General features: G+C 39.7%; 1 protein-coding gene across 1 annotated transcript in view; it reads right to left on the bottom strand.

The window, feature by feature from the left end:
- LOC105479654 (SPARC like 1) overlaps positions 1-18,085 on the bottom strand; it is a 63,677-nt gene extending 45,592 nt beyond the window's left edge. Inside the window, exon 1 of the mRNA XM_011737747.2 lies at positions 17,664-18,085. The gene's annotated coding sequence lies outside the window, so the exon portion shown is untranslated. The remainder of the gene's footprint in view (positions 1-17,663) is intronic.
- Between the last annotated feature and the right edge of the window lie 384 nt (positions 18,086-18,469).

Below are 18,469 nucleotides of genomic sequence, written 5' to 3'. Positions count from 1 at the left end.
TTGAATGTGATCATTCCGATTCCCTTCCGTTCCCTTCCCTTCCGTTCCCTTCCCCTCTCTTCCCTTCTTCCCTTCCCTTCCCCTCCCTTCTTCCCTCCTTCCCTCCTTCCCTCCTTCCCTCCTTCCCTCCTTCCCTTCCCTCCTTTCCCTTCCTTTCCTTTTCTCCTTTCCTTTCCTTTCCTCTGTCTTTTTTTTTTTTTTTTGAGACAGAGTCTCACTCTCTTTTCCAGGCTGGAATGCAGTGGCGTGATCCAGGCTCACTGCAACCTCCGCCTCTTGGGTTCAAGCGATTCTCATGCCTCAGCCTCCTGAGTAGCTGGGATTACAGGCATGTGCCACCAAACCCAGCTAATTTTTTGTATTTTTAGTAGAGATGAGGTTTCACCATGTTGGTCAGGCTGGTCTCAAACTCCTGACCTCAGGTGATCCACCTGCTTCAGCCCCCTAAAATTACTGGGATTACAGGCATGAGCCACCGTGCCTGGCCCCAGATTTCCCTTCTATGCTGGGCAGGTAAATACGGAAAAATTGAAGATAAAGGGTAAGAGAGGAGATATGGTAAACAATGATGACCCCCAGTAAACCGCAACTTCTGGGCTTCATTTCCCTATGACATGGGCCTTAACATTGCTTTGACCAATGTGACATTAGCAAACATGATGCCAGCAGAAACTTGGTAAACCTTTGCACATTGGAGTTTTTCCTCTGGGTGGAAGCTATCAGCCGTGCTGTACAAAAGCTTGAACCAGACTACTGAATGATGAGAGACCACGTGGCCAGAACCTTGCAGGATAACAGACCCTCCTGGATGGTTCAGCCCCAGATGTGCTCCTAGCTCACTGAAGCCAAATGAATTAACTCCAGACAAAATCAGCAGAAGAATCATGCAGTCGAGCCCAATCCAGATTGGATAATTATGAGCAAATAAAGGGATGTGATTGTAAGCCATTTAATGTGAGGGCATACTGTTTTACAGCAACTGATAACCACAACAAGGAAAAACGGATCAGTTGCCAAAACCATTAGCAAGAAAATATTTCATAACAATTAAAGGCATAAGTTCTGAAATAGGATGTCATAGGCTCTGATACTTAATTTGCATAATTGAGCAAATTGTGTAGCTTTTGGGGTCTTCAGTTCATTGTCTATAAAATGGTATGAAGATTAAGTGAGATGATACCATCTTAGTAAGTCCTGGATACACGTTTACTGTTCTACTATTAAAGCACATGCGAAAAGTTTTAACTCCAAAGAGAAGGAGGAACTCTTTATTCTTTAACACAAAAGGGAGGAAAGTTTAACTGTAAGGGTGTCTTGAGGCAGGGTTCCAAGGAATATTAACGTATTAAGATGGATTTAGTTATACCTTCCTTATGTTTATTTAGCATTTCACAGTTTATGAAGTGTTTTCTTATATACTCTCTCATTTGATTCAATAAAGAAAGGAGGGATATAATTTTTAAATGTAAAGAAACAGAAGCTTGAAGAGTCTAAATTATTTGGCTGAATGTACAAGGCTTAAGAGGTGAGCAAGAATTAGAAATGCTGAGCTTTGGACTCAGTGACCAATATTCTCCCCAAACAGACCAGTGAACAGGCTACAGACTAGAAGCCAGAAGTTCTGGCCCTGGCTTTGCCAAGTTCTAAATACTACCTTGAACAAATTACTTTCTCTCTCCAAACTTCATCTATAGGATGGGAATAACAGTTCCTTCCAATGTCAAAGGTAGCCAATGAGGTGAGGAAGCTCTTTGCAAACTCTGAAGTACCTTACACATGCGAATGATTATTATTTCCATTGTTCTGCCTGCTGCCTCTCATTGATAACATCATCAGAGTCATTTATATCTCGTATTAACTACATATGTCTTGTATTAAGTGTGACATAAGGGAAAAGAACCTTAGTGTTTCTCCTCCCCTTTTCCGTATCTTCCTCCCCTAGGGGATTTCAAGCTTCCAGGAGCTAGTTCCAGAACATATTTACTTTTAGTTCACTCACTAAACACAAACTCACCTATCCTATATTCTATACTTGTAAATCTTTGTTTCTTGCATGCATCTAAACCATACCGAGGAAATAAGAATATTCCTGAATTAGGGCTGGGAATGGTGGCTCATACCTGCAATCCCACCACTTTGGGAGGCTGAGGCGGGCAGATCACTTGAGGTCAGGAGTTTGAGACCAGCCTGGCCAACATGGTGAAACCCTGTCTCTACTGAAAACACAAAAATTACCTGGGCGTGATGGCAGGCGCCTGTAATCCCAGCCACTCGGGAGGCTGAGGCAGGAGAATTGCTTGAACCCGGGAAGCGGAGGTTGAAGTGAGCCAAGATTGAGCCACTACACTCCAGCGTGGGCAATAGAGTGAGACTCTATCTAAAAACAACAACAAAAAATTATTACTGAATTAATATCTTTCTATTCTCAGGTAAGAGGTATGTTCACATTGTTCTCAACCCAAAAGGAGCTATCGAATGCAGAGAATCCTGGCGTGGCTGTATGGAAGACATTTTTAAGGCATAGAACAAGTCTAGGGATTGTCATATAACCTCAGATGGCCACTTGTGCAGGCTTTTTGAGAGCCAACATTTACTGCATGGTCCCTGATTATTACTGAGTCCAAAGATGGAACTATTTTTTTAAGAATTTTTTCCATCCTGTAATTGAAAACAAAATTTAAATGCAGAGTATGGTCATGTCATTTAGAATGATCCAAGCAGGAAACCCCTTCAAGTTTCAATTATAAAGAAGACGCCTATGTTTTATTTTTGAAGGACCCTGTGGGACAATCCAGTATCTAGCCTATAAAAGGCCTTGTGTTCTTCCGTCGTGTTCCACGTTGTCCTTCAGGCTAGTCACTGGGCATTTTTGTCTCACTGAGCTAATTGTATTTGCCACATATTGATCAAAAATAATTTCGTGGCCTTTAGCTTCTTATTTTAAGAACTGAGCAAATGTGCTGATTTGTATAAGTAAGACAGAATGGAGAACTTTCCTGGGAAATGAGAGATATTTTGAAAACAACTGTCATATTGAAGACTCAGGGAGGCTTAATTAGCTGACGCTTGCAAAGTACTTTGAAAAATCAAAACCATGATGTCCTTGCTAAGTATGATGAATACCATTTATTCTTGGATGAGTAAAAAGTCATTTATTTTGAGACATTCGAGTTTGGTGTGCACTGACTACAAAATACAGATTATTTTTGCAGAAATAGAAAATAAAACTCCAGATGAAAAATGCAAAAAATGAGACAAATTTTGGAACACACGGAGTTATTATTCTCAAAGACTTAAATATGCAGTATTGATGTGAAACTAAATAAATATTATTTTGCTCAAATGCATGAGCTTATTCAAAGGCAGCCGCATAGTTTAAAGGACAGTTGGTATGGAACTGGAAGATCTAAGTTCCAGAGTTGAACTGCCTTTTACCAGCTAAGAGACTTTGGTCAAGTCACTGGTTTCTTCATCAACAAAAGAGGAAAAATAATAATACATTTTCTTATCTGTCTTCTGGAGTTGTTTTGAGATTCACATGTGATCCTACAGTTATTTGGTAATTTCACCAACTGTAAAACTGAAATGAAAGATATTATCATATCTTTGAAACACTCATAAGGCAGAAAATGGCTTAATAACCCCAATAATGAATAATTCAGACACTTTAATTCATCCCTTTACTAGAGTCCTTAGGTTATTTCTTTCTTTCCTTCATCCCACTATTTCTTTTCATGGATTTAGAGAGGGATGATGGGTAACTGGAAGGAGAGCCCTTTCCTTCTGTTAGGAACAGGGTGTATCATTGCAAAACTTTCAGGAGAACCTCAGCTGGAATTTTAAAAGATGATAGCTAGACAGCATTTTATACAGAACATCCAGCATTTGAATTTCAAATGCCTAGAGTTTTTCTATTGGCTGACCCATGTACCATTAAAACAAATCTCCAGAGGAATCATTTGTCATGGCAGAAATAGGTCTCCCATTAAGAGCCAAACGCCCACAAATGTCAACTCTATTCTAACTCTCTTGGGTAGTTGCCTTGAGACAATTTCTTACATTTCTTATTTAATAGGTATAAATATTGTGGGAGAGATTGCTGTAAATTCTTTGCTATTTCTCCTATTGAGAGGTGGAGTCTAATTCTCCTTCCCTTGAGTCTGGATTGGGTTTAGTGACTTACTTGGCCAATTGATTGGGATAGAAATGAGGTTCTGGGACTTCTGAGGCTAGGTCATAGGAAACCTTGGAACTTTTACCTGGATCTCCTGGAAAACTCATTTTGGGAGCCTTGAGCAATTTTCTGAAACTATCATGTCACAGAAGAGACTTCAACCATTCTACCAATCCCAGCTTTGCATCTGTCTTTGCAAATGTGCAGGACATATGAGTGGAGAGATCTTGGGCCACTCCGGATCAGCTCCTCTCCTAGCTGAGTGCCTCTGAGAGGCCTGCCCAAATTTCTGACTTATCAGATCTTGAGACCTTATGAAATAGTTGTTTTGAGTTACTAAGTTTGTAAGTGGCAATATATAATTGGCTATAAACATTAAATATTTTTGTGTGGAATAGCACTCAAGTGTACTCATTAGTAGTAGAATCACTTATGGTCATCAAAGTATTATTTTAGTGAAAAAGTACATTTTTATTTTAGACCATTTAATAGTAGCTCATACAATGGCATATACATTTCCTGAGATGTTACTTATGCCAGGTTTTTTACATATGCCAGGTTCGATGCTAAGCACTTCACCTGTGTACCACCCATGCACTCCCATCTGTGACCCTCACCTCCATTTCACAGAACTACCATTCAGTGAGTGCTTCCTGAACATCCCTCTTTGCCACTGTGCCCAGTCAGCAGTGAGGAGCATGGAAGCCAAAAGGCACCCAGAGGGATGGCTTTTCAGACACATTCTTAAAGGTCTGTTTCTTTCTTGCTCAGGCAAAGTTAGTCCATTCCTCCTTTTCTATAATGTGTAATTGAGGGATTACCTTAATTATATTTAGAGGATCCCCTAGGCTTATCTTACCCAAGCTTGTGCAACAGCCACCTTTCACCACCTCTTAATCATGCCTTTCAGAGTTTCTCATCTTATCGTACCACTCACTAATCTCACTGTGTCTCATTCCAGACCTCTAGATGGGATGGATCCATCCAAGGAGACAGTTCTCTGTTCTTTTTCTCAGATACTTGCCAGTCCTTCAGAAAGGGTCCACCACTCCTGCCCTGTGTTATAGCAGGAGAAATTATATTGGCCATATTTATTTTTCTTTGCTCAAGTCCTGCTATGGTATCTGTGCTACTATTTTCTCTTTCTCAGAGAAAGAGAACACAGGATTTTCTCATATTTACATTTATTCATTTTCCTCCACTTTTTGTTATATTTGGGGTATAGACATTTGAATATGGCCAGGATAGACGTGCCATAAAACTAGGAAGCTTCAGTTTCAGGGCCCCTCACTTGTGCAGGCTCCATACAAAGTTCTCAACTTGATTTTGACTTTTATATTTTTAAAAAGAAGGTCCCAAACATACATATAAACTCTTGGCTTCACAAACCCTGAATCTGCTCTTAGGATGGCTCATCTGAAGTCCTGGCATTTGTGATATTGCAGTAACTTAATAATATCTGAATGATTGACTTCATGTTGTTAATAGTATGACAATACACCTTTTAAAGCCTAGCCCCTGAAATTTTCAGATAGTTTAATCCTCTTCTTTTTCTGCCTTTAACTCTTCTCCCTACCCCTTAATTTATTTGTCTCTCTACTACCCCTGTCATTTCTTTCCCCTGAATGCCTCGTTCTTGGCTTTCTCCTCTGACTGCTCTTATGTGAATTTCCCTTATTAGTTAAACTCTACCAGTATAATATTAAACTCCTTTGGATTCAGTGGAAATTGTCCCTCTTTTGCTAACAGAGTAAGTCAGTTGTTACATTCTGCTAGTTGGGAGAGGAATTTCAAGTGCTTTCAGCTCTGTGAATGGACCAAGAATTATTCATTGGGGTGGTGGTTCTCTTCCAGGATTAAGAAAAACAACAAATAATACCAAAGAACAGTTCCAAGTAGCCTCATTCTCATGGTGTTGGGACCTTCTGGGGAATAATGGTGTACTTTGATGAGCATTTAGTTCTTGTGTGAACCACTAATGCAAGCATTCAGTCCCAGCAGAAGTCCCTTTAGGATTCAGATCATGGTCCAAGCTTCTCATGTACCTTGATGAGGGCCAACACATTTAATATGGGAAACAATTGCTTGCTTACTTCAGTGGTGCAAAGTTACTTATTATCTACCTTTTCTGAAAGAAGCAGATGTAATAAACTCTAATGGATTTTAAGGTTAGAGTTTGAAAAGTTCTTTGAAAATAGCGTGAAAACCTGGAAGCTTATTTATGCCTTCAGAGAGAAAACGCTAAGATGTCTTTAAGCAAGGAAAAGGCACAGCTTGCCCACAGCTGGTCCACAGCTGTTAATTCTTCTCCTCCCACTGTGGGAAAAGATTCTTCCCCTCAAGCCGGGCTTAATGGCTCATGCCTGTAGTCCCAGCTACTGAGGAGGCTGGGGCAGGAGGATTGCTTGAGCCCAAGAGTTTGAGGCTGCAGTTATCTCAGGTTATCGTAACCTTGAATGATCCAATCCAGAGTGTTTTTCAGAGTATAATAAAACATTTGCTTTTGAAATCAATGGCTTCATTTTCAGATTGTAAGAAGACATCAGCTGTTTTGATCAGTGAGATGATGCTGATACTTCTCTTCCCCTCCTATGCCTATCCAAAAAGCTAATGAATACAAGATTACTATGAGTACCAAGGTTTCAACCGAGTATTTTTCTATTTTATAACAACATGTTCCAGTATTTTCTTCTCCCCATGTTTTAGGAAATTATTGAAAAGTTTTTTTCTCTAGAAAGACATTAACCTGCTTCCCATTATAAAGTCCTCAAAACCCATTAGTTGGAGTTGGGCAACAGGGAAGAAAAAGAGTGAAAAAGAAGACACTTAGGGTTAAGAATCTGTGTTTTGTTTCTTCTGAATTCTAACAGAATACTCCCTTGATTTAGTGAGAATTAGCTCAAAGTTGTTTGGTCCTCAGTAAAAGGTTGGGAGAATCCACTGAACTAATGGCTCGAGAGTTAAAAATTATTTCAATGAGCTAAGACAACATGAACATCTGACCAAACACATCATGAAACCATTTACATGTTTTATTTACCCATCATAAAGGTGAATTCTTCTGATTTTTGTACATATCAGGGTACCTTCCCACTGGGTCCCTATTTTTTTTTTGTTTTTTGAGACGAAGTCTTGCTCTGTTGCCCAGGTTGGAGTGCAGTGGCCAATCTCCACTCACTGCAACCTTTGCCTCCCGGGTTCAAGCAATTCTCCTGCCTCAACTTCCTGAGTAGCTGGGACTACAGGTGCACACAACCATGCCTGACTAATTTTTATATTTTTTGGTAGAGACAGGTTTTCACCATGTTGGTCAGGCTGGTCTTGAACTCCTGACTGGAAATGATCCATCCAACTCAGCCTCCTGAAGTGCTGGGATTACAGGCATGAGCCATTGTGTCCGGCCTGGGTCCCTATCATATTATATAGGCAATTAGATAACTCAAGTTGAATCAAATAATGTAAAAATGCTTTGCTTTCAGAGCTAGTTAGGGCCACTTTGAATGGTGGGTTCGTTAACTCGGTAGGCATAGCACTTTTATTTGAACCTAGGGTAAAGTTTGTCCTAATTTTATAACCATTTACCACTCCCCACTCCACTCATCTTCAATTAAAAACCTATTAGTTGACTGCATGATTCTTTCGAAAATTTGCAAATTTTTTCTCTATAAGCTGCAAATATGTATTTTATACACATTCAGTGGAGTACAGTGATTATATAGAAGTGACAGAGATTTGAATAGAATGTGGTTAGTAATTTTATTATTAAATACCTCAGCAATTATAGACTTGTGTCAAGTACTTATAAAATATCTATTTTCATAAATTACTGTTTCGAGAACTGTTTCCATTTATCTCAACTAGGTTTTAGGAATTTAGGATGGCCCCTCTCCAAGCAGTACTGCAGTTTCTCGCTAACCTCAAGCAAACAGTTTGGCTGAAAGGGTGACACACAGCATCTGATATCACAAAGGTATCAAAAACAGGCCAGGCACAGTGGCTCACACCTGTAATCCCAGCACTTTGGGCAGCCAAGGTGGGTGGATCACTTGAGGCCAGAAGTTCAAGACCAGCCCGTCCAACATGGTGAAACCTCATCTCTACTACAAATACAAAAACTAGCCAGGCGTGATGACAGGCGCCTGTAGTCCCAGCTACTTAGGAGGCTGAGGCAGGAGAATCGCTTGAGCTGGGTATGTGGAGGTTGCAGTGAGCCGAGATTGCACCACTGCACCCTGTACTCTAGCCTGGGCGACAGAGCCAGACTCTGTCTCAAAAAAAAAAAAAAAAAAAAAAAGAAGAAGAAGTTGTTGGAAACAGATTATGGGAGAATATTGGCCTAAATAATTCACTAATTTATTTATTGTTTAACATGGCATTCCAAGTTCAATAAGAAAAGTCATCTTGCCAAAAAGAAAAGTGTGTGAGAGGGAGCAAGTGTTGACTCAAAATTTGTTTTGCCTGACTAATGGATCCTTGAGAAAACTCCCCAAACTCCTGGAATCAAATATGAAAATGTTTTTCCTTTTTGTGGGAGTAGGGGGTAGTAGATTATGACTTTTGTTCCTAAGCAAGGCAAGCCAAGGTCATTGCAACCTTTCTGCATAATTGCCTAAGGGAGAAGGCAAAGCATAAGCATATCCCCTGCTTGAAGCCCTTTTGTTTAGTTTCCTTTTGTATCCAAAAGTTTGGCTTTCACCATGGGAGAGGTTGTAATTGGATTTCACCATGAAAGGAAGTTGTAATTGGATTTCTCAGCACTCTACAAGCTCGGTCTCTGGAAAAGCAAGGAAAAGGTGCCTAACTTTCCTTTCTGCTAGCTGGAAACATAGCCCAGCCAAGTCCTCAGAGATTGACCTGAAAGGCATGGGCAGAATGGGCCATGTGTGTGTCAGCTACCCCCCATCTCTGATGAAAAGCTAAGTGTGTAATAGCTAAATATCGCTCCTGAAATCTGTATCTCCTAGAAAAGAGGAGGGTGTCTAAAGTTTGGCATACACTAAAACATGAAAACATAATTCTCCATCTAGATTTATTAGGGAACTTACACAAACGACCAGAATGTGTTTTTATTCTGGGTACTATGGTTTTGCATTCTTTGTTATTTTGCATTCTTTTTTTGTTCCACTTCAGTTTCTATGATATTTGCTAGAAACTGAAATTGCAGTAAGATTAGGTCGAAGTAGATATTTGTATTTGATTTATTTTCAGTTCCTATAGTTTTTTAAAACATTAACTTACATTTAAATTTCAAAAGATAAGTTTTAGTTTTGAAGTTCTCTATATTGCCATGCCACTTAAATCAACTTAGCATACCTGTCTCCCCTGGGCACTTCTTGCCTTGCTGTACTTCTTCTTTCTATCTTCCTTCTCTTTCCTTTTCTCTTAAGCATTAATAAGCTGTCTGAATACTGAACCAGACTGTAAACGCAGTCATCCATACCTCTGAAAGGAGGAACAGGATTCCTCTTTATTGATGTTGGCCACATCAGTGACTCCCTGGAAATTGTAGTGCTGGTAGTTATTGCTTCAAGTCTTTCTAGTTGAATTTTCCTTGTGTTGCCTGGCGTTCCCCTGGTTTCTGAACCCTCCAGTCTGAAGCCTCCAGTGGTTAGCTCCTTTTCTGGCAGCCTCAGCAAAATTTACAAGTCCTCTTCCTTCCCTTCTGGGCCTAGGGAACTTGTTTCAATGTTTTTGGGTTTCAAGGCAGATGATGGCAACTTGATCTATTTAATCGCTTTGTCTAAAGTTTAATGAACTAAGAAAGACATACCATGTGTACTAGAAAAAGGAGAGGTTTGTCTTGTTACTTTCTTTTTCTTATTACTCTTGGCCTGTCATTTCCTGGAGTATGTACATCCATGCATCCCAATAAGGCCAGGTATCTTCTGTTGAATTTGTTTATATCAGAGGAAGCCTGTAGGCTGCTATTTTTAGTAATTATTACAACTATGGAAAAATTTCCTTTCTGGGAAATGTAATAAACAAAACAGTTATTATAGGTGCTTTATAATCAGACTCAGAATATTCTTGTTCACCTTGTCTTTACATAATAGTTAAAAGACTTGTTATCAGACAGCAAATCTCTTAGTCATATTTTGGCTAACATATACGTGCTGTTACCTGATCCAGCATTAACACTGATGCTTTAGAGCTTTTAAAGTATTACTGAGTCTCTGGGGAGGGCTCTATGGTTTGGCCCTAAAGTCATCTGAAGGATGAAAAAGACGTTCTTCTATTTTGAGTTCTCTGCTGAGTCACCATCCGACATCAAGGTGTCCCAGCTCTGTGAGTGTATATGATATACTCAGAGTCAATGAATTAGGACTTTTCTGGGCCTCTGACCTTCAACTGCCCATCATCCTTCCTAATTGAACCTACCACCATATGGGTCTGAGCTAGGGATAGACATGGTCATGCCTGTTGGGGCTTTGAGACTAACCAAAAATCCATCCAGATGTTAAAGATATACATTAAACCTGAATCAAGCAGAAGGCACATACATTTAGTGCTCAGGGACGGGAGTATTATGGGGAGTATGATGGAGATTTACACCTCCCACTGCTCTGCCCTTGCTCTTGGGAGCTGGCTGCCTCTCGGTTCCTTAAATAGGCCACAATCCCTCTTGCTCCAGGGTCTTTGCACAAGTTGTTCACGCTGTCAGAATTCTCTTGCCAGCACCTCTTCCCAGCCACCACCACCAAACACACACACACACACACACACACACACATTTCCCCCCCCGCAACACACACACACACACACACTTCCCCCCCCGCAACACACACACACACACACACACAGAGTTAACCTCTATTCAGACTTCAGATCAAGGAAAGCCATTATTGACCCTGAGTGGAGGTCAGGATCCTTATATACTCTCTTAGAACAGAGGTGTTTTGCCCTCATAACACTTATTTCAGTGTATCATTATCTATGGTATGTGTTCAAATAAAATGTGTTTTTTTTTCACTCCCCCAAATCTTGCTGTAAAAAGGAGGGATTTGCCTTATATTCAAGTGCTTCCAAAGTCTCTCACATTAACAGCCACCATCTCAGTTTCTTCATTTTGAGCAGCAAAGTACTATTCAAAAAAACAATTAGAAATCATCTCAAGGGGCCGGGCACGGTGGCTCACACATGTAATTCCAGCACTCTGGGAGGCCGAGGTGGGTGATCGCCTGAGGTCAGGAGTTCAAGGTCAGCCTAGCCAACATGGTGAAACCCTGTCTCTACTAAAAGTACAAAAAATTAGTCAGGGGTGGTGGTGCACACCCGTAATCCCAGCCACTTGGGAGGCTGAGGCAGAAGAATTGCTCCACCCCAGGAGGCAGAGGTTGCAGGGAGCCAAGACTGCACCCAACTGCACTCCAGCCTGGGTGACATAATGAGACTCTGTCTCAAAAAAAAAAAAAAAAATCTCAAGCAATGCCTTTTTTTTTTTTTTTTTGAGACGGAGTCTCGCTCTGTCACCCAGGCTGGAGTGCAGTGGCCGGATCTCAGCTCAATGCAAGCTCTGCCTCCCGGGTTTACGCCATTCTCCTGCCTCGGCCTCCCGAGTAGCTGGGACTATAGGTGCCCGCCACCTCACCGGGCTAGTTTTTTGTATTTTTAGTAGAGACGGGGTTCCACCGTGTTAGCCAGGATGGTCTCGATCTCCTGACTTCGTGATCCGCCCGTCTCGGCCTCCCAAAGTGCTGGGATTACAGGCTTGAGCCACCCACCGCGCCCGGCCAAGCAATGCTTATTTTTGTTCTTAGGAAGGTCACCTTGACAAAATAGATGAAAAAATACATAAAGATATTTAAAGCAGGTTTAGTCATTATTCCTGAGGTATGAGTTCATTATTGCAAGTTGGAATCACACAATTTTAGAAAGCCACACTTATAGTTTCAAGTGGTTTTTAAATAAGCCCTTTAAAGAGCACTGGAAAAAACAATCTAGTAAATAATGAAAGTGTGGAGATCATGACCACGAATGAGGACTAATGCCTGGGGATCAAATTTGCAGCATCAGCAGATGTTTAGCAACTTGCAGAAGGATTGATGATGTGCTCTGTATTAGATAATTACAGCATGGATCCAGTGAACACACACACTAGTGTTAAAGATGCATATGAAGAGTTTTAGCAAAATTGTTTCATGAAATGTGAGAAAGCAAAAAGTCATGTTAATAAGTTTAAAATATTTAAATTAAAATAACACATTAAATAATGTATGTGAACCATAGATTAAATACCCCAAGTGTACATTACAATATATTACCCATTTGTACGTTCTGTTTGGCCAAACACTTGGTTGAGGATGTTCTAACTAGAAAGATGAAGATGGTATTGTATTTGGGGGCACCTTATGTTTGGGCCTATGCGGTTTTCATTATTGTGATGGTTTGATTAATGACCATTTTCCTAACTACATGGTAAGCACCACAAGAACTCAGCTCGTCTCTAGTTTTGCTCCCTGCTGTATCTCTGGCATTTTGCATGGGATAGAACACTGAATACATTAGTTGTTTGAGATGTAAGATAAAAATGCTAACTTATTTTCATAATTGCATGACCTAGAAAACACTGGAGGAACTGAAACAGAAACTTAATAAAAAGTTAATGAAAGATAAGATGTTTTAATACTTTTTACTCTAGTGTTAATCAAGATGAGATGAGTCTTTATAAATGTAAAAAGTCACAATTCTTTTTTTCCCCCTTTAGAAATTGAATGGTTCACATTTATGCAATGATAATTCTGAGGCCTCTATTCATTATATTTAACTCACTGGGAGATTCCAAGTTCAAAAAGGCCATTCATGTCAGACTTAGATCAAACTGAAACTTACCCAATAGTCCCACAGACAGATCTTTTTGAAAAACATAGAAACTGACCCTCTTGGTCTTAAAGTGTGAAACTTATATTTGTTTTATGGAAGTTCCTTCCTCAGGACAGGACATTCAGGCTCCTACAAAAGTATCAAAGAATGGAAACTCACCAGACCACTGCAGCAGATGCCTAACCCCCTTATTCACCTTGATTGTTTCCATACCCCTCCCTAGTTCTTATTTTCTTACACATTGTTACATTTCTCCCCTGCTATGTAATCCGGTAGTTTTAGTCAGTCAGGGAGATGGATTTGAGACTGTGCGCCTATCTCCTCAACTGCAGCACCTGATTAAAGCCTTCTTCATTGGCAATACTTGTTGTCTCAATGATTGGCTTTCTGTGAAGTGAGCAGCAGGACTTAGACTGGAACCTTGGTGTTTCAGTAACAAAATGATGAAAAGAATTGTAATAACCACTACTTATTGAGAATGTACATTAATTATTTTAGTTAATCATACAATGATCATCTGGGCATGGTGGCTCACACCTGTAATCCCAGCACCTTGGGAGGCTGAGGCAGGTGGATCACTTGAGGCCTGGAGTTTGAGACCAGCCTGGCCAACGTGACAAAATGCCATCTCTACTAAAACAATAAAAATCAGCCAGGCATGGTAGCACATGCCTGTAGTCCCAGCTACTCAGGGGACTGAGGCACAAGAATCACTTGAACCTGGGAAGTGGAGGTTGTAGTGAGCTGAGATCATGTCACTGCACTCTAGCCTGGGCAACAGAGCAAGACTGTGTTTCAAAAAAATAAAAATAAATAAATAATACAATGATTTTATGAATTAGCTGTTATCCACATTTCACAAGTGGGGGAAACTGAGGCTCCTGAGCTTAGCAGCCAACCTTTACCATGGGTTAGATACTGTAATAAATGCCTTACATGCTCAGTCTCATTCAATTCCCATGACAATTTTATGACTGTTATTATATCTATTTCACAGATGAGAAGACAGAGGCACAGAATGGATTAGATTAAAACAACTGGAAAGTATGAGTGCCAGGATTCAAGTCCAGGCAGTCTGCCCCAGAATTCCCCCTCCATAACCACTACACCACAGCACATCGTGAAGATGGGAGGAAGCAGTGGGAACTTGAAAAACGGATTTGTTTCAGGGTGTGCTGCAGTACGTGTACCATGTGAGGCCATTTCTATTTCTCTTCCTTTGCCTTCCCAGTTGTTTTTCCTCTGTATGCCACAGTAAACTAGTCACTGTTTCAGCAGCTCTCTTGTTCATTTTTAAAATACCTATTCACTAAATCTTTAAAGGAAACATTTAGCTACTGCAATGAGTGTACATAAGTTGGTTGTGTAATAGGAAGGAAACAAGCCAGGACTGGAGACTTCATTTCTAAAGAAGGATTTTAAAGCAGACTAAGAGTTATTTCCCAGAGCGGGTCATGAAGCAGGAGTCTCTCTGCACCCTTTCATTGCTATGACGACAGCCTGCTCCTGCTACACACAGCCAGAAAAAGCAGCTGACATTTCAATGCTAGGAACATAGGGGAGAGGTTTACAAAAACGCAAAACAAAGACAAAAAAACAACAACAAAAAAAAGACTTTTTCGTTTGAATTTCAGTTAGGAAAAATATCCCCCGGAGAAAGTCAAAAGCCCTATTCTTGCCTTTAGAAGAGATAAGAAAGAAGAAATGTTGGGGGCCTTCCATCTTGTCCAAGTAAGCCAATAAAACAGAACTGACAGCAAAGCAGCATTTCTTCTCACTCTGTGTAATGGCAAGCTGACACAGAACACTTCCTTTGGTTTCCTTTGACTCGCCCATTAAGAGGCTACTAACTGATGCAGCAGTGAAGACTCATAGTAATAAATACCTCGTGTTGAGCCCCCCCACCGGGGGAAAATAGTAGAGTCAGATTTACTTTTACATTTCTTTGGATTAAAAAAGCCAATTCAAACTGGATCTCCATTGTTACTACCAGAGATATCATTGCAAGTATGTAACAGAGGCCTCACTGATATACGAGATTCCTTATAAGCAACCAGTCAACTTTCCTATGTGTTTACTTCTCTGCCAAGTGCTATACTTGGCATTTAATAAACATCACATTTGATTCCTACGACAACCTCATTTGTGTGTAGTATTATCCCCATTTTGCTAAACAGATGGGTAAACTGAGTCCTGCAAGTGGGAAGTAACTGCCGAAGCTTACTCTACTTGTAAAAGGCAGAGTCAGGATTCTAGCCCAGATGCATTGGACTCTGAAGCCCATGCTGTGTCCACTCTGCTGTGCTGCCTCAGAGGCATAGACCTGGCATTCATATTTTATTATAGAGCAAAATGTGTAAGTACAAGGAAGAAACCCTGGGAAAAGATCTAGAGTCAGCTCCCGTTCTACGGAATTTCAATAAGGACATATAGTTAATCCAGTACTTTCATATTATCTACGATTGATTGATTGCTTTAATGTACCAGACATGGCTCTTTTCTTCCCTTAATTCTTACAACAAATCTCTGAGGTAGCTACTGATTTTATAATCTCATTTCCATGAATGAAGAGACTGAGGCACAAAGAGATTAAATTGTTTGCCCAAAGTCACAGAGCTATTTAGTGGTAAAGCTTGGATATAAACCATAGTCTTATATAAACCGGGTCCATATGGTCAGATATAAATCACAGGTCCTGGTCTTACTCACTTTATTAGATTGCCTCCCCACCTTTGGAATAATCAGTCAAGACCATGCACTCTGGTTTTCAAAGTTCTAACCATCTTTTGATGACTAAGACAAAAGCCAGGCTAGCTCCAGGTAGTGCTATCATTGCTAACTCAGCCTTTGGCAGAAGATGCCCTGTGAGTCCTGTGAGAAACAGACCCTGGCCTTGTTGGACATCTCTCAGGCAGCCAGACCTACCGGGAAATTCTACTGGATTTATTTATGGGGGTCTCCTTCTCCACTGAGGATCATTCTGGAGGGATAAGTGAGGGCTACATGCACTTCAAGCCTTCTAACAAGTTGTTTATGCTCTTCTTGGTGGAAAAATGTTCCCAACCTGTTCTGGACATGGTGTTAAACTTAAGTAAAATAGCAGTGTTTAAGTCAACTGAGTAAAAATAACAGTCAAGAGGAAATGAAATAAATAATCTTTTGAAGTTGTCCAGATACATCACTACTCATTTTATTTCTGTCACCACTATTATTTTTACTTAGTTGATGTGTGAATCTGTGCCATGAGAAGCTATTGGGGATTAATTCTCAAAAGACCTGGGAAGGAAATGCCAGTACTCTAATTGCTCAATGGCTGTGTGAAAATTCTCTGAAAGAAAAAGGCGAGGTTCATAAATAACATGTGCATATTCTTCTCCAAAATGTGGAAAGTGGCACTAGTTGATTGGATGATAACTAGATTAAATAAACTGCTCTGCTTTGCTAGATCTTATTAAATGAACAGAAATATAAACTTAAATCTTTCCAAAGATGGTGTTTTTAATAAAAAAAAAATCATAGTTAACAATAGGCATAACCATCAGGTTCAACTGAGTAAGCTGTGAACTGAAAAAAGCTGGTGTCTATGAGAAAGGGGGGAATTAAAAAAAAAAAAAGATTTCTGCTGACTTGAACTGAGTGAACATTTCTATTCAATGTGCTTAGGCCCTGGGCCAGAGGAGAGCTCAGATACAATGCCAAGGTGACATATTTAACCTCTTTGCAGATTAAAGGCAGTGCAAAAGAGATACTCTTTCTGCAGTACCTCTTGGTGTACTGTTTCAACAGTATTGATCTGCAGTTAAATGCATGGTTTTTTTTTCTTTTTCTTTTTCTCTTGCAGAGTGACCTTTATTACCTGGGAAGGATGAATAAGCACAACTTACATTATTGCTTTATTTTAGAAAGAGAGTCAGAAACGGTAGTACATTATAACATGAGTTATCATAATCTCTTTAGCTAGCTCTTTAATTATCTCCCCTTTTTGCTTTTGTAAATAAGACATCATCAAGAATTAGAGAAACTTTAGGTCTATGTGTGAGCATCTTAACAAATGATAGTAGGAAGCAAAAAGCAATTAGTTATAAAGCTGTAAAAGGGAATCAAGAGAGGAAAATAATCACAATAACTTAAAAATAATCAAACAAGAATATAGTATAAAAGGAGAAATTTTCCTACCTTTTGGAAAAGCAAAAAGTTCCGTTTCTACATTGCTGTTAGGTGCAGGAGACTGAATAACTTTAGATTATTTAAACATGGAAAACATACAAATTATTTGATTTGAAAGGTTTTTTTTAAACTACCTTCTTTATAGTTTATTTCTTGTATGTAATAAAGTACTTCTACAAAACACATTTCAGGATTCAGGCTTCACTAAGATCTGAATGCTACTGAGGCGATCAACAGTTCTACATTTCTATTCTTGGTCTTCACTAAAATCACCATCATTTATTAGTACTTGTTATTTAATTTCGCAAGAAACAAGAAAACATGAATACAAATTGTAAAATTCTCTATTAACTATCTTTTCTGTAAATCACACAAAAGTTTTTTTTTTGGTAAATAAATGGCTTTGCATTATTTAGGCAAAAATATTTGACAGCTTTATCAGATCACGCAAATCAGCTTAACAAATGCAATTAGATAATGCCATAAATTTATTAAAACTTACCTTTAAGTAAGGGGCTGGACCCAGAGCCGCTGCAGAAAACTGAAGTTGAATCCCCCCTGCCCACAGACAGGGAATAAAAGTTTGACAAATACCCAAGAAAAACTCTTTAAATCCCTTTCCTCGTTAGCTCTGCTTCTTTGCCCAGAGGCACATTCAAGTCTACTGGAGTTGAAATTCTGCTGCTCTGTCAACTCGTGGGGGTCTGAAGTGACAGACGAGAATTTGGAGGTTGGCACCAGAGAGTATTTCAGACTGTCATCGTTTTTGTTGCAGATTCCTGGATTTCCCTAGCAGGCTGGCCTCTCACTGCAAAGGCTTTACAGACAGTACATGCAAACCAAAAGGGAAAGAGCTAATTCTGGAGGCGTGGATGGGGTTAAGTTTTCCCCTCAAGCTCTTGTTCTCAGAGCCTCATAACTTGGCCAGAATATAAGCACTTGGCTCTTTATGCATTTTTTTTTCTTTTTCAAACAACTCTGAGAGGTTTTATAAGCAGCATCCCTTTTTTGGAGTTTTTTATTTTAAGTCCTTGAAAAGAAACTCCATGCTGTTGTTTCTTCCTAAAGGAAATTGGGGAGTAGGGATTAAAGGAGGGAAGAAGAGAAATTGTAGCAGACGCATTTTTGCATTGCTCAATTGGAAATTGTTCTAACAAAGACAGTCTGAATTTTAATAGGTGGATACTTCAGATATCTTAACCTTCTTTGAATGAGCTTTGGAAATGTACATATATAAAATTGATTGCTCCTTATAGATCACTTGTATGCTGATTCAGAAATGTTGCCGTTCTCCCCTCAACACAGCTC

This window comes from Macaca nemestrina, chromosome 3 (genome assembly GCF_043159975.1).
Source record: "Macaca nemestrina isolate mMacNem1 chromosome 3, mMacNem.hap1, whole genome shotgun sequence".
In the NCBI taxonomy this organism is placed as follows: domain Eukaryota; kingdom Metazoa; phylum Chordata; class Mammalia; order Primates; family Cercopithecidae; genus Macaca; species Macaca nemestrina.
This window is presented reverse-complemented; position numbering and strand designations above follow the sequence as displayed.